Source organism: Sabethes cyaneus, chromosome 3 (assembly GCF_943734655.1).
Source record: "Sabethes cyaneus chromosome 3, idSabCyanKW18_F2, whole genome shotgun sequence".
In the NCBI taxonomy this organism is placed as follows: domain Eukaryota; kingdom Metazoa; phylum Arthropoda; class Insecta; order Diptera; family Culicidae; genus Sabethes; species Sabethes cyaneus.
Genome location: NC_071355.1, coordinates 191335571 through 191359148, shown reverse-complemented (window position 1 = coordinate 191359148; position 23578 = coordinate 191335571).

The following is a 23578-nucleotide window of genomic DNA, read 5'->3' as shown; positions in this document are numbered from 1 at the left end:
AGGCTATGGACCGCTAACTCCACGATGATGCTGATGAAAAATATCTCATCGTTGAGTCGATTTGCGATGATTGGCGAAACCTTGACGGAACGCACCATGCGCTCCCATACACCACTCACATGAGAGGCAAATCAAATGTCCAGCGCGTTTAAGCATTCATGAGGACGTCCGCGCAAGGCATGTCACCCAATGAACTAGCTCCTGGCGTCTCATTCGACTCCGAAATCCCTTATAGTTTAGCTGGAACCTATCGGCCTAACCGGACAAGGAGAAAAGTGACCATCGTCGGCAATTCGAATTGAGGTGGTACACAACGCAAACTGCTCGCGAAACCAATTGTCAAGCAAAGAATCTCGTGACATTTATTATTTATCACACGGTTGACTTCAGTGGAGTTCAGTGGAAGGAACTTTTGAATAAACCAGCTGAAGAAATTCGAGACCGGGAGCTATTACGTCCAGGTCTTCGACCTCGGCTGGAAAGAGGAAGCAATGATGATGTTTGTCCGCCATACTGATCCAAATGTTATGGATCACTGCTCTAGCGGCTGCCAAAATCGTTGAATCACTACTGCCAAGAACATTAGAAGATCGAGACCGGCTGGTGAGAAGTATCGAACTAAGGGAAATGCTACCCACAGGGATAGATAATGCTTTTTTGCCATTGTAGAATTTTCTTTCGATGGTCAGGAGTTCTCCAAATCATTTCATTCCAACATCACATACCATGGGTTAGGGATATCTCAATCAGGAGTGGCACAATCACATTAACTCAATTCACATTCATTTGACAGTACCGTCTCAGTTAAGCTGAATTTAAAAAAGTTATTTATGGGACGATTGCAGAACTAGTTATTATATACAACTTTTCTTAATAAAGTGGGGCTGTATCTTTTGTATATATGCTGCTACAATGCTAGTTGCTCATTAGTAGCTAAGTGAACGTTCACTTAGCTACTAATGAGCTATTAGCTTTGTAGCACCAAAAAAGATACAGCAAAACTTTATTCAGCAAAATTGTAGATAACAACTAATTCTACAAGTGTCCCATATATAACCTTGGAAAATTTTGTTTGGCTGAGACGGCACTGTCAAATGAATGTAAATTGAGTCAAAGTTATCATGCCATTCATCATGCCCTGATCTCAATAATTCAAGTAATTCACGAGCAGAAAATTCAGGGTTCCATCGCGAGCGTTAAAGACAGATTCGCGCAGCCCTTTTTCCGATGGAGTAATGATGTCAACAAATGAAGATATTTACAGATAAAATAAATAATTATTTACAAATGGCGATAATTTCAGTGTGTCTGGATTTTTTCGTGTTCAATTTTTGATTTAGAAAAAAACATTTGAGATGGCGGTATATGTAAGACAATGATCGAAGCAGACATTTTCCCCAATTTATCATACTAATCAGAAACAAATGTCTATATCAAACAGTAATAAAATTATTGTTTGTATTGGTCTAATTTTTTAAAACTGAATTTATTTCATTTCAATATAATTTCATCATTGGAAATCAATATTTTTCAACGGAACGCAAATTCTAACTCATTTTCAAGTTCAACAATATTAATAGATAATATTAATATATAATGTTTAGCCCATGAGTTCACTTTCAAATCCAGTGTGCCGGCAGGCAGGGGCACTGCCCCGTAGCTGCTGCGCATAGTGAAACAGGATAAAATCTCATCCAGATATTGTATTATGTCTCGGTCGTCTGTCTCGGCAAGCAACCAACGGTTTCCCGCTCCGAAAATAAATGACGGAATAAATATTTAATTCGCCTAATTTCCATTTAGACGGTTTTTCGACATCATTAATTTTTATCCGCTGCTGCTACGAGTGCGGATTTAATGCCGTTCCTCACCCGGGTTGGGCGGCCGGCTTGTTGACACGATATACCCTTCTCTAAGACTGTAAGGATGGCTCCGGTACCGCGGGAGGAAGCATTGCCCAAATTGGAAGGGCACTTGTTTTGAAATTAGAGACTAACGATGACGAAGCGGATGGCTGTTAGCAGCACTTCCCAGCGGTGGATCTCTGTTTATTCGCCAAAGGTCAAACAGATGGATTGATATACCGAAGGTTACAACCTGGGATCGGAGTCAATGTCACGCCCTCACATACAGGCAGAGGCACGTATCGTTAGGGGACAGTGAGCTGTTTGTTTGTACACTGAAACAAATCGGATGAAAGAACCCCGAAAATCCGCATCACGTTCACAGCCTTAGAGCGGGTATTAGAGAAGTCTACGTATCAGTCTACGTATGAGTTGGTTTGGACGTTTTGGCTAGGAACGGAGTAAATTGCCCGGCAGCGGATTGGCGGAGAAAAATAAAATAACGATCAACAGTTTGGGAAAACAGAGGGAACGTTTGAAGATCTGGTTCGGATGGGGAAAAATTCGAAGTGGTTAAATAATTGCGTAATGTAAATAAAAAAGTTGAATTTATTCATTTATTTCAACATCATAATGTTGTTTTTATTGGAACAAATTTGTTTGGATAAATATCTAATAACGCGTCAGAAGTATGCCACAAACAAATCATCATTTTTTAATGCAAGCGCTTGGTATTCCACAGCAAACGTGCTACACGTCATACGTTCCCTTACGAAACGTTGCTGTTGTTGTGAAACGAAAAACAAACTTGCGGCAGCTGTCGAAAAGTTTGCCATCTGGAATGGAAAGGCCCAGCCCAATCAGTGTGCCGCAGTGTATCGCCAAGCCAAGCCAAGCCAAGCCAAACCGAGCGCATAGGACAGGACACTCCGCACTGTGCAAAACAGCGAGCATCCGGAAATCTCATAAAACAAACATCCTTCGATTGGCAATACTCAACACGTCCCCGGCTGCGTCCTCCAGTTCTGTCCGCATGCACCGCACCGAGATCGTGTGCTTTATGATGTGCGGCTCCGTTTGTGGTCTGATTCGTCCCCATCCGTCGTATCTTTTTAGCGATAAACATTCGACAGAGCCGCTCTATGTGTGCGAACTCTGCCGGTACGGTTAGAAGGGAACACGTCTGGCTTGTCTCGTTCCGGGCATCGGCGATCAAACATCAGTCCGTAAATATTTGTCAATTTGCAAAGAAGAAAAATGCCACGTCAGTGAAAACGTGTTTATTGCAGGGCCTGCAAAGCGCAGCCGGAGCGAAGCGCCATATTTGATTGGGAAGATTTCGGCAATTTCGAACCGGAAACACTGCAGCGAATTTGGCGATAGTTTGTCTTTTGCCAGTAAAATAGGGTTTTCGTAGTGTGGAAAGAGCAAAACACAACACGGAACAGAGCCGTGCCTTCACAATCTATCGGCGAATCACCGGTCGTTCTTGACAAAATGATCGTTATCTATGAGAGGATGAAAATTGATATTAAAGTGGTCAGCAAACGGATGCTAGCTTGACCGGCATAGAATCATCGCGATTGAGACAGCAGCAAAGCAGTCAGCGGAAGTTTCAGCAAATCATTTCATTTGACACAAAATATTCGGAGCAAAGGAAAGCTGTACTAGGTCGTACATCCACTTTGATAGCTTAACACATAGATGTTATTAGTAGGGGAATGTCGTCGTGGTTGAGCCATCTTTTGGTCCACAAATCTCATTGCAAAAGAAACTTTGGAAATTTAACAAAGGTCTTATTAATAGTTCGTATTTAGACCTTTGTTAAATTTCCAAGTTTCTTTTGAAATGAGATTTGTGGACCAAAAGATAGCCCAACCACAACGACATTCCCCTACTATTAAAGATACACAGAGAACTACTCACATGAATGTTGGGTTAACGTTACTATTTTCAATTTGCAAACCAGTAAATGTGTCTTTAATTTGATCAACAATCATACCCGCCTTGTTCTTACAGTTATAAAAGATAGGACTGTAAGCTCCACCTCATTTTGCCTCAAGATTTTTTCTTAATAAATGCGCTTGTTTGTTTGCAAGCCCACGCCCAACACCAAACCCCTGCCTAATCCCAATCCCAATCCCAATCCCAATCCCAATCCCAATCCCAATCCCAATCCCAATCCCAATCCCAATCCCAATCCCAATCCCAATCCCAATCCCAATCCCAATCCCAATCCCAATCCCAATCCCAATCCCAATCCCAATCCCAATCCCAATCCCAATCCCAATCCCAATCCCAATCCCAATCCCAATCCCAATCCCAATCCCAATCCCAATCCCAATCCCAATCCCAATCCCAATCCCAAATCCCAATCCCAATCCCAAATCCAATCCCAAGCCCAAATTCCAAGCCCAATTCCAAGACCAAGCCCAATTCCAAGACCAAGCCCAATTCCAAGACCATGCCCAAGTCCAAAACCAGGCCCAAGCTCAAGGCTCAAATTCAAGTTTAGATTTAAAAACGTCGCAAAAATATATCTGACGTAGTATATTCCCTGTTTTAGTTTTTGACGTAGGACTACGTCTTACGACAAGGTTTGGGATTCTAAATAATCAAAAACAACGAGCGTCACGACAATACGAAAGATTTTGAACGTGCGAAAATCGTAAAACAAACCGTGTAAAAGGAGACCTGAGAGTACTTCTAGTTGAGACGACTTATCTATAACCAGATTTATAGTCATATAAGCATTAGGTTTAGAAACTTAATAACAACTATGTTAGTAGGGATGAGTGACTTGTTTCTGCCGCACTAGGTTGTTAACGGTGGTCCGTTCATGTTTATGAGGCTAAACTACTCTGGGCCATATGTGGATATCCTCAGAAATCACCTCGAAAAGTGCTGGGTGCTTCTTGTCGCTTATTTGCTTACTTACTTGTTCACTTTAATAGCTAACTATACAATGGTAGGATACCAGCTGCAAGCCAGGAGCAAGCAAAAAACTCAAAGAAACTGTGTTATATTTAGATTCCAAGCGGCTTGCCGCAGAGTTTATCTCGTATTGTACTTTGTAAAATTTCATCCCTCCTATTTCACCACATCTGGGCAGAGCGTGGGAGCGTCTCGTGAAGCCTGTCAAGAAAAACCATCTGAGAGGTGGAGAAATCCAGTATAATCAATATATATATAGAATACCAGTGTCGCTGCAGTGCGCGTGGCAAACATCATACATATTCAGATAATGTATTTACATTATACTTGCATATGTGTGTGTGCCTGAGATTCAGCAAAAGGGGAATCTCATTGTCAAACTTTGACAACCAGTTTAAAATTTCGAATATGGCTGCCAAGTAATATGATTGTAAACTTCGCTTGCTCAAATTTCTGAAAAAATCGGTGCAAAAAGACTCAGTTGAGGGATTCAATTCATCCGGACGAAAAGAAAATGAGCGTTTAAGAACATTTCACTAGCATGAAAACACAGCGATGAGCGCACTGATGACAGTACCAACCAGCGCACAGATAAAGAACAGATAAATAACAATAAGCAACTTTGACAATGAAGTTCCCGATTCACAGACTTGATACAGATTGTTAGCATCATGTTTACCACAATGAGTTCTGTAGAAAAACAGCGACACTGGCATTCTATATATATTGATTCTACTAGAAATCCGCTCACTCAATAGCGATTGTAGCAAAAATAAATGCAGTGCGGGTTATACAGCAAACACCCGAACGATATCACAATAGATCAAACGATACTGGTCGCAGTGATGAGTCCATACTGGAAAAAAAAAATCTCTTCCTCGAAACAGTTGACCTAAAAACAGGTGCGAAGCGTCACCGTGCGAACGTACAGTGACATCTATAAGCGACCAACGGTGATGTTTTCCGTGTAAGCAAAGTTGTAGATGTCGGTGTTGGAAGTGTATGCAAGGTGCATTAAGGGGGCATAGTACTTTTTACACCATATTTTTTGTCTTATTTCAATTTTTTTTTCTCGATAACGCGAAAAGCGAATCGATTCGGGTTTTTTGCATTCAAAACATTGCACTTTATACCAATATTTACAATTTTGTTTGCATATGTGAACCTCTTCCCCTCTCCCCTACGGCTCCTTGAACATGATCATTCGAAAAAAACATGATTTGCGGTACCAAGGATTGGCGCTGGGGGGCTTATCCGAATTGAAAAATTCCAAAACGACATGAAAGTATATTAAATTATCTCGTGTTTGACCCATCCTTTTTTTTAAATTCGAACGCATAACAAAATGGCGGACATTCAAACATAAAAGTAACGTTTTTAGTCGAAAAAGTTGACTTTAAACATTTCTAAAAAATACAAAAATTGTAATATCAAAAAAAGGATGGGTCAAACACTAGATAATTTTGCTGGCTTTAAAACAAAAAAAGAATCATGAGAATTGCCTGAGCCATTCTTGAGATATTTATGGTACCGACTTTCAAAACCTGGTTTCGAGAAAAACGACGTTGAAGTTTTTATTCGCTGTGTAATCGCTCCAGACATGCGCGGTACAAATAGCTGTAACTTTGTCAATTTTTGGAATTCATCGAAATGACTTGAAACACGCATGGTCAAAATGTTAATCTTTCGAAATAATCAATAAAAAAATTTCGATTTTTTTAAATTGAAAAAGTACTATGCCCCCTTAAGAAGACCCAAATAACGGGTGGAAGCGGGAGGTGGTGTTTTGGTTGGGCTACTGTACGAGCCCTTCAGTCCAATGAAGGTAGATGCAGAAATATGTCTTACTACAGGGTGTTCAAGATTGATGGTACGCGTATAATTCGATTCATAAAAGATTCATCAATTGTGCAGTTTTCATGAAAAGAGTCTCATGCTCCTGATTTAAAAAAAAGAAGAAGAAATTTGCGATGCTTACTTGCTGTGATTCCGCCTTAGTCTTGACATGTAAAAAGAGTTCTGAAATGACGTAAAAAGAAATGCAGAGTCATTATCATCGTTCATTTGCTGTTCGACTTCTGAGCTGTTTAGTACAACTTTCCTAAGCGATCAAAGTTTAGACCCCACCAGTGGTAATCCGAGCTAGCTATCGTCGTTTGGAAATTTATTGTTTAAGCTTCACTTTGATTGTATTTTTTGTCTGCTACTTAACGTTACAAACAGGCGACGCATGCAATCAAGGACTGGCTAATGTAAATTAACGTTCATGCCTTGAAGGTTGCAGCCGAAGCTCAAGAATAAGGAAGCAAGCAAGAGAGAAAATGTTCGACGGCTCGGCACAGAATTAACCCTCTAACGGGTAAGGCCGTCTGTAGACGGCCTTCGCTTTTGGAGCTCCAGAGGCACATACGAAATTTGTTTTGAATTGACAACATGCAAAATGTGTTTAGAACAGATTTCTTGACATTTTGATATTAATATCACAACATTCTGACTATGCATTCAAAAGTTATCATTTTTCAAAAACAAAAATTCCGAAAAATTTCGAAAATAATTAATGCGCGAATTTTTCCTTTTTTACTTTTGATGAAATAGCACATCTAGAACAAAATGATTGACCTTAAGATTTTTCTATGAGTAAATTTCATGCTTTATATCAATTTTGTAATGTATTTGAATTGAAAAAATATCTGGGTAGAGCGTTAGACATGAAAAACGAAAAAGAGAAATTGGACTTTTTCTAACCTGGCGCTCGTCCAGATAATTATTTTTGCATGAAAATCAGAACGTAAGGTTCTTTTAAGTGTACTTTCATGATAAAACAGTCATTAGCTTGATCGCATCGTTTTTACGATGTTGCCCGTTAGAGGGTTAAATTGTATCCGTACTAGGATTGCGCGCAGAGATTTATAGTGTTATATCTTCACAAAAGGATGTGTGTAATTACAACTGAAAGAAAAGTTGTATGAAAACGTACCTGTTATTGTCATCGTCGCCCTCTCTTACTTTGCATGTAGATATACCAAACCATAAAGTTTTATGCAGAATTACTTGTAATATTGATCAAAGGAAAACAACAACATGGATAACAAAGAGGTTCAGTAGGTTCTTACCTACTAAATAGCACCTCACATTACTTGTACAAAGAAGGTCAGTTGTCAGTTAATCGATGCCCTATCCTTGTAATTTGAACATTAAGGCATTGCTTACCTAATTCGATGAGCTGATTTGTTTATTTTATCACATTACAGCAAAGGAAGAAAGCATGATGTTTTAACCCATTCATAGCTAACGATCCATTCAACTTTTATTGTTACCCATTGGGAAAAGTGATATGAAAAGCAGCTTTTAACCAGGATAAATGCAATGAATATTTACCTTCGAGTTTCTAAATGAAACATATACATTCTCTCCTTTCTGGGAAAACAACTATACGGCAGCATCTGCTGTACTACAAATGGAAAGATTGCTTTTAATTTGTCTATTTTCTTACCTTTTCCTATTATAACGTGCTACAATTGAATGGAAGAAAGTCGTTTTTCGTATCTTCAGTTTCTCGGCAAGAAGAATGCCGAGGTACTCAAGGAAGGAAATAAAATGATTTGAGCATCTGTGCTTCCGGTAAAGAAGGAGCTCTGATATCTGCCGATGATGAAAGCAAGGCAAACCCAAAGCAGGGTTGGTATATATATTCCATGGTTCGCTTACAAGATTGTGGTTCGGTGTATCCTCTTGTACGGAAAGTGTAAACATGTGTTACGGTAAGGTGAGCTCCGGAGCAACCGTTGGTGATTAACCGGAAAATAAATACTTAGAATGAGATTGGAATTTCCAGCTTCAACGACAGCAGGTTGATTAACTGGAAATTAGTGAACAGTGGGAATATGTATGAAGCAAAAGTCAGCCAGTCAGTGTATAATTGTATGTAATCATGAACTTGTTGCATTAAGTCTTTTTTCCCATTTTTATTTCGTTCGGAAGTCGAAACTAAGGAAAGTTCATTGTTACACCCGTCCATTGGCATTTAACTATATTCACACGAGGAATGGCACAGAGTACAAGTAAATAATCCGAGAATCTTCTTAGTGAGCGAAAATAAAAGCAGAAAGCATCCGAGCGTTATAATGTGAGTTGGGTTTTTTGCTTGTGATTTTTCCGCGCGAGAAGCGCCCTCGCATACATATATCATGGTGGAAACAGAATTCGAGAAATTTGCTGGAGGAACTCACCGTAGTTGGATGGTGGAATTTATGCTTTTTTTGCCGCTCCCTTTAGGTCGTCGAATGGTGAATAGCTTAAAAATAATAATTTCTGTAGAGTTAGTCAGCCGTGAAAGTAAAATTCGCTCGAGTTCGTGAATGCGATTGCTCCAACGAAGGATGGAGCAAAATGCCATGCAAATGGAGCACTTTGCACTAAAAAAAATCTTGAGCAGAATTATGTGATAATTTTCAGATAGTGACTTTTTCACTTGACGAATAGTAATTTTATTTGAGCATATCCTCTTTAGTTAGAAGTTGCAACATCGAAGAAATGCATTCTAATAAACCTGTACAAAATGTACTGAACAGCCTTGCAGAGCCTGCATTGTGATCCTCACTGCGCCGGAAACTCAAATCGGCAAAACATGTACAACATAATACTAAAGCTATCAAACACTAATCCCGATAAGCATATGAAAATTATAGTTCGACTTAGTGAAGTGCTACAACATCTGTTAGTTACAAGCTTACAATTGTATTGATTCAGTTGCAAGCACACTTACATGTACAGAACAGGAACAGGAGAGTGGGGCGGGCGGTGCAACGTCAGCCCAAGTGCACCTTACGAGTACTTGCAGCCGAGCATTGAATACGCAAAACTTTGTCCGACGAACGGAACGAACCGGAAGCCCTTCGACGTCGTACTCTTCTTGAAGGAAGCACGAAACTTTAACTCCACCATTCCTTGCGTCCCTCCTCCCGCTCGTCGCTCGGCGGCGCACGTTTGTATAGCATGTAATCCGCCCAAGAAGACTTATTCTGCACAAGTTTACGAGCAGCATAAAAGAGCAGTTCTACCTTACAATGCGGATGCCGGAGCATACAAACATGCTCGCAAGAGACGGTACGCCCGTTTTCCGAGGCAAAGTGGAATGTCGATATTGGTAAAATAAAATTTTATTCCCCCATACGAGCGGAATGCTAGTTCACGTTCTAGTTTGAACAAGAGCGATGCTTGGTTACCGGCAACAAAAGCCGCCTTTATTTATCAGAATCGGAAGAAAACTGTAACTGTTATTTTCCACCAGTTGAATCCCCCGCCCAGGGTCTCACAGCACCGCGCAATGGCATCGTTTTAGATATGTGCGGAAATGGAAACAACACAAAAGAAATAATAGCCAATTCGGATTGAAACTAGCTTTGTTCCATTAGAAGAGCCTTCCAGTGCGGCACTTACACAATCACACATACAAATATTAGAACCAATGCCGATAAGAATTCCGACCGGAAGGATGCAGGGTCTGCGTTGTTGTTGCTGTTGAGAGATTTTCATTACCGAACGGTGTCATGCGGAAAAGCCATTCGAATCAAATATGGCCGTTCTCTTGAGCAGTGAGCTTTCTACGGCGCTCCACATCGCGAGCGGTGAGGCGGATGGTAGGTCAAGCTGTAACTTTTGGTTTATTAATAAGGTTAGAGTGTTTGCCAGGATTTGGTATGTTTGCATACGCATCTGTTCAAATTTGCTTGAAGTCAAAGAGGTCACGTTATTCTGTTTGGTTGTAAAGTTTTGCGTTCGCATAGCAAGTTTAGTCTCCAAGGGACAGGCCCCTTTTCATTTCTAACCATACGGTGTTCTTACGAATGTAATATAACTTAATGTATAGCCATTGAATCCAGTAGATATCATGCACCATAAGTGGCAAAGTTTATTTGAAGTTAGTAGGATATTTACTGAAATGTATTCAAAATGGTTTATAATAGACCAGAGCTCGAGCACTATTTCCGAGATCATCTCCGCTAGTGTCTTAACCACCGCGGGTTATCTGCTTATCTTGTCACTTTCCATGCGCCATGCGCCATGGCCCCATGCACCGCCGAAGCTCACTGAACTATCCTTATCTCGCGGATGCAGCTTGCTCAATTTTAAAAAACAACCAAACTAACTGCAAGGCAGCGCATGTATCTTCTCAAAACAAAGCGTTCCATAAATAACTACACATAACTAGCTTACAAGTACTACAGGATATTTCCTGTTCGTTTATTCACATTAACTCATGACTTCAGCCGTGTTCTCTCCGCGATAACACCGTTTCGCGCTCGACGGAACCACCCGCCGTCCCTTTTTGCTGCGCCTCGTTGTTGTTCGGGAACAAACAATAATAAGCCCAAGCAAAAAATTACTGCGGGAAATGCGTCGGAACTTGCTTGCCTTGCTTGCGGAGCCAGCTAGCTCATAATCCAACCGAAACAATATTCACAAAGTCAGGAAACTGTCAGTATTTAACTGCTTGGAATTATCTTTCTTCTCGAGTGGCAAAAAACTTGTGTTGGCGAGAAACATGTTCCCGGACGAACAAGTGCCGCCAGTGTACATATTTGGGAAAATTTTCCCAAGCAGCATCCGTTTGCCTATAGTAGCTTTTCTAGCCTGGTGCCCAACGTGCTGTCGTCCTGGAGCAGCAAATTACTGCATTACAGTTAGCTGCTGGGTTGCAACATAGACCAGAGCGGGTACAATCTAGCGTAAAGCGACGGATAAACAGAGCGTATGAAAAGCGCCAATGGGCGTTACTAGTCGGTAGGGTGGCGTGCACAATATGTTTAATTATTTTATCCGTGTTAAATTTAAAATGAGTATTATGATTTTTCCTTACAAAGAACCTTTCTGCTGGTCGCAAGGTCGACAATAGTCTGACAAGGTAAAGTGGGAATGTGACAATAAAGTTATTATTTTTTTAGGAAAAGGAAATCTCAACAATTTCAATTCCTTACACTTTAGTTTAGCTATCATTTAAGTTAGGTCACATTTTCCTGACTGTATTGTACTTCGTTCGAATGCCATTTGGTTTCAAAAATCACTTTTTCATTTTCTTCTTTCATTCCTTTAACTTAATATTTCGTGTAAAATATATCCATAACATTTGCCTTAATTTAGTCAAATTCAAATTTTTCCCCCTTTGCCTTAAAAACCAGTCGCAATTGTTGGTTGTTTGTTGGTTGCTAAGATACTGTAGCAGGGACATTTTTTCGTCCGCAAACTAAATTTCTCAATCACAATTTTTCGACTCTTGCAACCTTCTGCTTTTCAGTCAAACTTTGCCCCCATTGTTTTTTTTTGGTATGGAATCAATCGAAGCTCATATATTTAAAAATATTCTTCATAGATGACTGCGAAATTCCAAGTTCCCTGGCCATCGCAAGTCCAGACTGATCTGGTTTTCATCAAAACCATACTATTACTCGTTTGATGATGATTTCCGGTGTCCTTACAGTGCGTTTACAATTAGATTTCGGAAGTATTTTCCAAGACTCGGTTTCCTTGTATCCCTTGATTCTTTAAAACATTATTCGGTCAAAATGTTTCAAAAAGAGTCTTATCACATGTTCCCTTTTTGCGTCCATGATTATCAGAACTTTTATAGGAATGACAATTCAAAACAAACTCACAAGATGTTTTTAAAAGTTTTAAAAAAACACTCTGTTACATGTAAATCAACATGCATACCAACACGGTAAATCTACGGAAACCGCACTGCACTGCACTTAGTGACGTTAATTGAGAAATCGCTCAAATATCAAGAGACAGCACTTTGTGCTTTTCTTGATATTAAAGGCGTTTTCGATAACACGTCCTTCGCGGCAATTAATACGGCTCTCTGTCAAAAGAGAATCGACCACACTACAATGAGCTAGATTCAAGCAATGCAATGCAATTCGAGCAAAGAAATTACAGCATCATTGGGAGATACGTCGGTCACAATTACGGTGATCAAAGGATGTCCGCAGGGAGGAGTTCTCTCCCCCCTGCGCTATCACAGCTCGATTATGAGACCATTGCTTACGCCGACGACGTTGTACTTCTCGTCAGAGGAAAGTTTGACGCAGTATTGTCAAGTCGCTTGCAAGGAACTCTAAACACCACCATGTTATGGTGCTCACAAGAGGGACTTAATGTTAACCCCACCAAAACAGTCGTTATACCATTCACTTGGCGATATACCATTACTCCCCCTATACTGAATGGTGTCAGACTGGGCTTCAGCAATGAAGTCAAACACCTAGGAATAATTCTCGATAAAAAACTGAACTGGGCTGCCCGCCTAGATTATGCTGTTAAGAAAGCAACTTCGGCCATCTGGACATGCAGGTCACTGTTTGGCAAAACTTGGGGATTGAAACCTCAACTAGCCATTTGGTAATATACTACTATTGCACGGCCTATGATAACCTGTGCTGCAGTCGTATGGTGGCCAAAGGTGAATGAGGTGACAGCCCAAGCCAAACTAAACCAAGTTCAGCGCCTGGCCTGTCTTACAGTTACCAGTGCCATGCGTACAACACCTACTGCAGCCTAGGAGGCAACGCTATGCTTACTGCCTTTGCATCTTCATGTGAAGAAGGAAGCAGAGCTCGGCGCACTATGGTTGCAAAGGAGTAAAACCATACTCGAAGGGGACCAAATTGGTCATCTTCGCATATTTCGGGAGTTCAATCTGATACCCTTAGTAACTTCTCAAGTAACAATTTGGTTTTTATTACACTCTCATGATGACATTTAAGAACAAAATTGGTCTTGAATAGCACCATAAGATTACAATAAAACTCATATTGTTGCTTGGGTTCAGTCTATGACTGCTTGGAAGCCAGGCCCAATATGGACGTTCCATATGAGGTGATTGAAACAGATTGCTCAATGTGGTATAATGAAGGACCCGATTTTCCATCTGGAGCTATCTGCTTTTTTACAGATGGTTCAAAAATGGGGTCCTGCACAGGCTCCGGATTCTACGGATCCGGTACCAAGGAAACTATCTCATTAGGCAAGTAGCCCACCGTTTTTCAAGCAGAACTATATGCAATATACATCTGTGCAACAATATGTTTGAAACGAAAGTACAGGCATGCGAAAATCGGTATCTTCACGGACAGCCAAGCAGTACTACACTGAGAATATAATTTCGTATTTAAAAAAAACATTCGTAAAACTATATTCGTAGCTGATAAGAATAATTTCATTTAAATTTAAATTTTCACAATTTAAAAACACTTGTAGGCTTATTGTTTACCGCAAATGTTGTTATTGCGAATGGTACTTTCTACGAAAGCACATTCGTAGCTCTCTTGCATCAAAACCCATTTGTAGCACGGTTGATGTCTGGCATCGTTATCAACGAAAACGGGTTGCGAAGGTTGTATGAAGAGAAAATAAACTTGTGCAATTATGACCTGCTTGGTATGCAATAGCTGTGGTTCTGCGGTTTGTGGTGTCGTCGGCTGTTCGTAAAGAAGTATCAGCTCGGTTCGATTCCCGATAAAATTACCTTTTTTCGGAGATAAAAGATTTCGCTATTTTTCCAGAGGTGTCGGTAATTTAGAATACTGACACCTATCGGAACATAGTGAAATCTAATATTAATTTTTATCGCGAGCTTTTTCGTACATTCGTAAAATCTACGAATCATTTAGTAAAATGCAATAATTCGTACGAATATAACTTTGTTCATATGTACGAAACATTCAGGACTGATTTTACGAATTTACTTCGTGGTAGAAAACAACGAAAGAGTTCGTAAAGCAAACGATCGTTTTCGTACTATTAACTAAGTTTTATTATCAGTGTACTGGCACTCAAGTCCGCCAAATGCGTGTCCAAATTAGTTTGGGAGTGCAGCACAGCATTGAGGGAGCTCTCCCACCAAAACAAAGTTTTATTACTTTGGGTGCCCGGTCACTGCGGAATCAAGGGCAATGAATTTGCTGACAGCCTAGCAAGACAAGGATCAGCTCAGTAATTTATTGGTCCTGAACCGTTTCTGGACACCTCCACATGCGCGGTAAAAGGGGAACTGATGATATGGGAAAAGCTAGAAATAGTATCCCGTTGGAATCAAACACAGGGTTGCAGACAAGCTAAACAGTTTATCTACCCAAACCCTGCAGAAGCTAAAAAACTACTCCATTTACCTCGTAGTGAACTACGCACGATCACGGAACTCCTAACAGGACACAGCCTCGCTCTTTATCATTTAAAGAATATCGGCAAGGTATCATCCGTCACCTGCCGCTTTTGTAACTCTGACCCTGAAAGTTCAGCGCATCTGCTCTTATATTGCGGAGCTCTGCATTATCAAGGCACAACTTCTTAGAAAGTTTCCTTCTTACTCCATATCAGGTATGGAGCCTGAATCTCAAAACGGTAATTGGCTTTATAAACCATGTAGTACCGAATTGGGGCACAGGATTACAACTATCCCGCTCAACTCTATCAATGGGTAAGAGCGGTCCGTAAACTGTGTACAGCAATCGGGGCCTGCCACAAAAGACGATCATTAATACTGTCGCAGTGGCCTTTTAACCCAATGCCCTTCTGGCATACAAAAAAAAAACTTGCAAGATGTGTTGACATTTGAATACGCTCTAAACGCAAAACATGCAGCCACATCTGTAATTAACCCAATTTAATTAATTAAATCCAAAAAACACTGAGAGACTCACCCTGTATTATGGAAAAACCACTGCTCATTTGTTTTATTTTCTGTAGCCTTCTTTCTATTTTATTTATTGTTTGAAATCAGCGGTTTTCTTTTCTTTGTTTGTGTGGACTCATCACCGTAACCAGGGTAGTGTGTCTACTGTGATATAGCTCTTGTATTTGCTGCAACCTGCTGTTGCACTGCATTTCTTAACAAACCCAGGTATAAACTTGGGTTTTATTACACTCTTATAATGGCATTTAAGCCCAAAATTGGCCATGAGTTTTTATGGCCATAAGAGTACAATAAAGCTCACATCGTTGCGTGGGAGGTGAATTGCGTTACTCACTCTTGACAGAATGCGCCGTCCATCGCGAAGTTGCATACAGCTTGGTGTTTCATCAGCCGTCGTGGATCACCCAGAAAATACTAAAAAATTCCACGGAACCAAACGGCCGAACGACCAATACAAAGTGGACCCGCATTCCACCTAGTGCTCTAAATATGGGCGGTGCCTGGGAGCGGCTGGTCCGCTCAGTAAAGGCCGCGATTGGGGATGCATAGACGGAGGTCGAAAGTTCAATGACGAGAATTATGATTATAGAGGCAGAGGGCAATGTAAATACTAAACTACTTACGTACCTAACACTTGATTCTGTTGAAACGATGGTTCTACTTCTGTAGAATCGGAATCACTTATTCCAAACCATGGGGAGCCCCAATGGAGTCAAGCAACTCACCGTGCATACTGATTCTCAGAAGGGAGCCCTGGTATCATATCCATCGGCAACTCAAGCGGGTCTGGCAACGATGACTGAAGGACTTTCTCCCAATAATTCGAAAACAGTACAAGTGGTATGGTGAGTCTCGACCAGTGCAAGACGGCGACCTCCATTGGCATTGACATTGGACGAAGATAAACGAAATGGATGGATGCGAGGGACGGAGGTCGAGTTAATCAAAGCGTTGGATCCAGACCGCTGGAGAAGTCTTTTTTCGACCAGCATCTAAACTCGCAGTACTCGATGTTAACGGTAACAGTGAGGTCATCGAAGCCCGAGGACCTCACCCGGGGAGAATGTTGCCACAGGCCATGTTTTTCTCTTTGGAGATTGTCGATTGCAAGTTAGCATATTCTTTTCATTACTACCTAGTCATTAAATTTTTTTTCTCTAATTTTTTCTCATCTCAATTACTTTGTCCTATTTTTCTTCCACATCTTGCGTTTACTTTTTCTTTGATATTTTTCTTCACCATCTCTGCTCATTTCTTTTTTTCGTTTTGCTTTCACTCTCACTGTTTTTATCCGTCTATATTTTCATTTTTTTTTATCGCTTGATATATCCGATTACAGCGACCGCTTCTAATTCTACGCATATTTCGTTATACAGTAATGTTCCGATGTTGTCAGCTCTCAATTTTGTCTACCCCCGATTTTATCAGCTTTTTATGCCGATTTTGTCAGCCTATGAATTTTGTTTAGCTTTTATGCTTTTAAACATGATTTATAAAACTTTTCAGCCTGCTTGAAACTATTCTGATTCTCTGGGGAAGGTTTTTGTATAAAGTAATGCCTTCTTGCAAGTAATTCTGGGCCAAAATTAGGGTATTTTTATAGTAAAAGTTCTATAGTTCCTAGACAAGCAAATATAGAAATTTATGAGACTATGTTCAGCAATGTTGAGTATTTTTACTATTTGTACAACTTTGTAAAACAAGGAAAAGTCAACAAGGAACAACAAAAACAGCTAAAATAGAAAAACTGATTTTAACAATTTTTAATATGATTTTTCTATCTTTGCTGAAGAGATAGAAGGTTATTGTCTTCAGCAAAATTTCTTGGAATAATATGCTGTAAAACTTTGTCAGTTTCCCCATTTTGTCAGCCCAAAATACAACATGGGGCTGACAAAATCGGAACATTACTGTACATATTTTTTCAACATTCTGCATAACTGTGAACCTTGTGTTATTTTTTTATAAATGTCTGTTAAATATTACGCCATTATCCACAAAAGGGTCATAATATTGGACAGCGAAATAATTTAAAATGAAACTGAAAGTATTAGGAACATGCGCAAGAAAATGCGTAGAATTAGGCACAGTCCTTAAGTTTACAAAACGAAAAATATGCTCATCCATCTGGGTCGACTTTCAATACCCATATTTTTACCAGATATTATAGACCGTAGCACTACACGTTGGTGCTATCATCGTTCTTAATATCAAATCAAGAATAGTTATAAAAAAATGTCTTAACTGCGCAGAATATGGTACGTTCACGGTATATTTATTTTTTACATTCACTACTTTTATTGTACTGCTCTATTGCTTTGACAATTCTCCATGTTTCCTCAACTATATTTTACAACGTTTTGTCCTTTTTTGTCGTAATAATGCTTTCCTATTGTGCTTCGGATTTCTCTTTTTCCATACGCTTTCTTCGAGTTTCTTTTGACTATTTCCTATGTGCCATGTCATTTCGTTTTTCTATTTGCCCTTGTCTATTTATCTGTCTTCCTTTCATTTATATCTTTTGGCTTTCCTCACTTCTTTTTCTCACACTTCATCACATTTTTACTCAAATCTGTATATTTCCTGCTTAGTTTGTCTTGTTATGTTTTACTCTCCTTTTTTGTTTCACATTTTCAATATCTATTCCTCTGTACAAACACTTTTCTGCTTTCCTTTTTTGTCGTGATATTAACTAATGTTGCAAGCGATGCCATCTAAAGGAAACAGCATATGACAAACAACCTCTGATGCTGTGTAGGCAAACACTCTACTACCCGAACACCCACACAACCTCGTAGCGTCTTCCTGTACAACCTGCTCGCGAGGCAATCCAATGACAACAGCTTGTCCACGCGAGCGGCAGGATGTATGGGTTCAGACTTGGCTTTACTTCTTCATCTGGCTGGTGTAAACTGCCAGACGGGTAAGAATGTGGGCCCTTGCGAGCGATACGGTACTGCTGGGTTGCAATGACGAGCGAGAGCGGTGACCGTGGCTGATAACTCGGCTGGGAGAGGCTGTTAGAGTCAATTGCAAGCTCTACAATTGTTCTACACTCTAACAGTTGGCTGCAAAGTCGATCAGCGGATCCCTCCACTTGTGTAAAGAGGAGCTGTATTAAGCGTTGCTTCAATAGACATGAATGCATCATTGATAGGAAGTATTTAAAATTAATAAAAAAAGTTGCTTCAATAATCCTCCCTTATTTTCTGCACCTTCTCCTTCATGTCTTGTCTCTTATTTTCTGCACCTTCTGCTTCATGTTTTGTCCCACTCTGTTTGAATACTATAAATAACACCTTTGTTTCATTACTTGCTTATACCGTCGATTGTAATAAGTACCATTATAAATGTCAACACGAAAACAAGAGGCTGGCTAATCGTTATATGTTCGAATCACAGGTAGGAGAGGCTGTTACAGTCAATGAAATCCTAGCACTAGCCTCACAATTGTCTTGTACTTGAACTTGCTGCCTGCAAAGCTGTCTGTCGATTAAAAACAGGAGGTCAAGCTTCGGACACGGAATGTAGCACTTTGCTCTGCTTTTAACCCCCGTCTGAAAATAGTTTTATTAAAACAATACTTTAAAAGTTCAAGGTCATCAATTCTTCCAAAAAAAACTTGGCAATGCTCCAATTGTCTCACCCTCATGTGCGTAATTTGTAAAGAACTCGAACACCAAAGAGTAATTACTACGATTCGTGATATTTCTTTACGATCTACTGGACTTCCACCGTTTATAAAAGTGCTAATTCAGAAGATCGAATACTGGAAACGTTACCAATAAATTTCGGTAATATTTCGCAATATCGAGCTTACCCAGATAACACAAAATCGTAATAGAAAGTTCACATTAAATCGTTTTCATGTCAATATTACATTGGAATTGCATAATGATTTGAGTATGTCAAAACAAAGTGAACAATATGTTGTTTTGCAGTCGTGCGTGTCCTCATATACAACTCATGACTGTGAATTATAAAGGAGTATAGATGATGGCAATATTTAGTTATATCTCAATCATATATTCAGGAGTATTAAGTTGCGTGTTATAAAAACCGCTGTATAAAATGCAAGATAGAATTAAAATTAATCGTCAACATTTTCGCACGTATATTGCCTCCACTTTGGTATATATATGCTCTTATCTAATGTGAAATATAACTTTTTCGTCCAGATATGATGTCGTATTTCTCAGTTGCAATCGAGATATACAAACCAAATGGTTTACTGGGTATGTTACTTCGTAGAGACAGTTTCCTATAAGTTCCAAACCTGTAAAATTCGTAAACCATGTCCCAAGAATCCACCAATTGATGCATTCCTTCTACTGGTCGACTATCAATATACATTCGTCCATTTACTTACGTGGAATTGGATTATTTTGGAAAAACGCTAGTGGCCTACAGTTTGTCAAAGTTATCCTGCATTTTTTGTCTATTCACGCGCACGCGCGGCGGGAATCGCCGAACGAAATATTTAATAACAGCGACTTCAACTTCCAAAGAAAAGAACATACTCAGCAGCAAGAGTAGATTGGCAACGAAATCTTGGTAACACTTACCAAAGTGATCTCAAAGTGGAATTTCATTCCTTCTTACCCAGATAACACAAAATCGTAATAGAAAGTTCATAATAAATCGTTTTCATGTCAATTTCACATTGGAATTGTATAATAATTAGAGTATGTCAAATCGAAGTGAACAATAAGTTGTTTTGCAGTCGTGCGTGCCTTCATATACAATTCATGACTGTGAATTATAAAGCAGGATAGACAGTTGCAATATTTGATTATATCTTAATCATATATTCAGGAGTATTTAGTTGCGTGTTATAAAAACTACGCAAAAAAGAATTACAAATAATTGTCAAAGCTTTCGCACGTATATCGCCTCCACTTTGGTACATATATGTTCTTATATGGCGTGAAATATAACTTTTTCGTTCAGATATGATTTCGTATATCTCAGTTGCAATCGAGATATACAAACCAAATGGTTTACTGGGTAAGAGCCACATATGGGGGTTTTTGGGAAATTTTGGTACGGTCTGTTCAGTCTAATTTAAAAGATGTTTAGACGAGAGAAAATCTAATGACGAAGAGTTGTTATTGCTGGGGTTAAAAGCTGAGTGAATCATCATAATCTAGATTTTTTGATGCCTGTGACGGAAAAGTTCGACAAAATTCCATGCAAACACAACATAGTATCTTCAGGCGACCGACCATAAAACATGTCGGATTCGGTGTAGATGATCGTGATGATGTCCTAGTAGATCATAGGAAGCCTCAGTATGGATCGAAGCTGCTATAGATCTAATAGTTTGCTGTCACTTGTTGTCGCTGTTTGCTGTTTGCTTGCAGATTATTTATACTTTTTATTGCCATTAAAATTTCATTTTTAATTTTAGTTTTTTTTCTATATGAGGAATTGAGTCTCTATGGTTCAAGCTTTACGCAACAGCCGGGAAAAAAATGGGGTTCAAATTCGGATATAATGAAATCCGAGCGATTCTCGTTATAGCTTGATTCAAACCGCGGTTCTCCAAGTTTGATAAAGAGGAACGAAATATGAACCTAGTAAGTGCTACTTCAATGATCATCTTCTTATCCAATTTTCCGTTCTTTCCGACTCACGTCGTGTCCTGATCATTCGATAAAACAAGCTATTTTACCCTCAACGTAGTTATTTCACAATTTCGTATGTGGTTGGGGCCAATTATAAGCTTGTCACCTAGCGAAAATCAGTTGCTTTGATTGAAAGAAAGCCTAAAAGCAACAATGGGTGGATGAAACCGCCTACAACCTTATCCGGAGGATAGCTTTATTGTAATGTTGCGTGTACCTAGGCCTGAAAAGCTATAATCTTTTCCACGACGATTTCACATGCTTAGTGTGCGTTTGCGCTTAAATTCGTCACGACACGGAGATACGTGACTTGACAGGGTGAAAATTGCAAACAAAGCACATAAATCCTCTTTTCACAGTCACTCAAAATGTATGTACGTAGGTTGTTGGCAAGGAATAACCTTTCCATTCGTTGCAGTACCAAATTGCTGCAATGTTGGCTATTTACGTAGGTATACCTACATACATAAATAGGAGCAAAATATTTGCTGGTCCGCATGGTTTGCGTGGCGGTTTGAGCTGTTTCCGGCAAGCGATTTCATAATTTGCGCCACTGACTGCCAGAAGCCTCTTCAGTGTGTCGTAGGGGAGGGGGGAGAATAGTCACGATTGATCAGCAGCAAATTCGGTACCCGGATAACGGTGATCATGAAACTGCAATGCGCTCGCAAACTGGCATCAACTTCACCCTTCCTGGCCTGGTTGGTACCACCGCCACACATCGTCTGGTCCTTCATCGAGACGATGATGACAGTGAAGTGAGTGCGAAAATTGAAATCAGCAAAAGCACATATTCAGCAGTTCGGGCGCCGTGTCATCATCTTTCACAGGCAGTTTGAAAACATGCGAGATTACCGTCATTTGAGTTTAAAATTGTTGAGCGACGTTCGCTAGGATAGGCAAGTTTCTGGATGCCATGCTCTGGAATGGCATGCCATTTTAGTGTCATGGTTCGAGTGCTGCAGGTATGGTTGGTTCAATGATAATATATATTTTAGTCGAAATCGAACCACACAAACCAAGTAAAAAAAATCATCTAAATACTTTCACAAAATTCGGCTGCCATATTGTGATTCTCCCACATATTTCCTGCGAAGTCACTGACCGAAAAGCCAAACATCCAGCCAACAATAATAAGCTGTGACTTTCTCCTGCGGGCGCAACCACGCCAACGAAGGCGGAACAAGAATATCCTTCCAAATGAAGCACTGCTGAACAGTGAGTGAGTGAGTGCCACAGGGGTTGAAGAAGAAAAACGATTGCGTGTTTGCTGACTGTCTTTCGGGGCAATTTAACGTCTCAAATGAAACGACAGTCTGTAGCACGTCGTCGTTGTCGGTCGTCGGTGGTGGTTATGATAATATTGGTATTTGCTCGTTCTGCTCGAGCTGCTGACGTAGCAGGATTTAGGCCGGCCACTTAGTTAGATAGGCATTTTTGAATATCGTCTAGAGTAGACTCAACGTTAGTTTGAAATAACAGTTGCCTGTCACAGCACGTAGCGCATGTCATTCGGAATTCACCATAGTAGGGTGGTGATGTGTCTCAGTCTCAGCCTATGTGGGCTTTATGATAGTTTATTTTCGTCGATGTGTCGTCTTACAAAATTTATTTTGGTAGGTAGAAAGTAGGGGAACAAGGGGCAAGACGACCACCCGGGGCAAAAGTGCCACTCTTCAGTTTTTCATGAAAACGACGAAGAATTTTAATATGGTTATTTTTTATGATTTCTTAAGTGTCTTACAATATACCATAAGAATGTTCATCGATAAAAAATATAAACTCAGACATTAAAATGATTTTGAAATTTTACTTTTTGAAAATTGCACAAAATGATAATGACTATGCCGAAAACAAGCATACTGAAATCTTATTTATCTTTATGTGTATTATTTTTGGTCTAACACATTAACTAGACCTAATTCCTATAGATAGAAGTTAAAATTTAACATTTCTCTACTTGTGGTCAATTTCCCCACCATAGTGGCACTTTTACCCCGTACCTATAAATATCGAGCAAAAAAACATCTGAAACGAAAACGTTATTTTTTTCTATATTTATATTATTTTGATATTGAACTCACTGAAACTGTTTAAATTATACCCTCATCTAAGTTTTAGGCTTTTCCAGGTTGAATTCAATTGGTTCTTTTTACCTGTAATTAATTGAAAACAGTTAAGGTGTCCTTTATGCCCCGGGTCCCCCTATATATTTTAAATATTGACTAGTGAGCTTAACGGTGTGATTATACGTAAACAGAAGGCGGGGCAGCGCCTATGGAAAAAACCTTTGTTATACCATAACAAAGGTTAAAACAAGTAATAAAAAGCTGCAGATCTTTTTAACGCTAGTAATTTATCAAATGATTGAGATTGGGGCCGTTCAGTAGTAGACGCTAAATTTTCGTTTTTACGTCAACGTTTCGATCCCGATTAGGAGCTTCATCCAGGCTTCTACGATATGTATTTATTAACTGTGG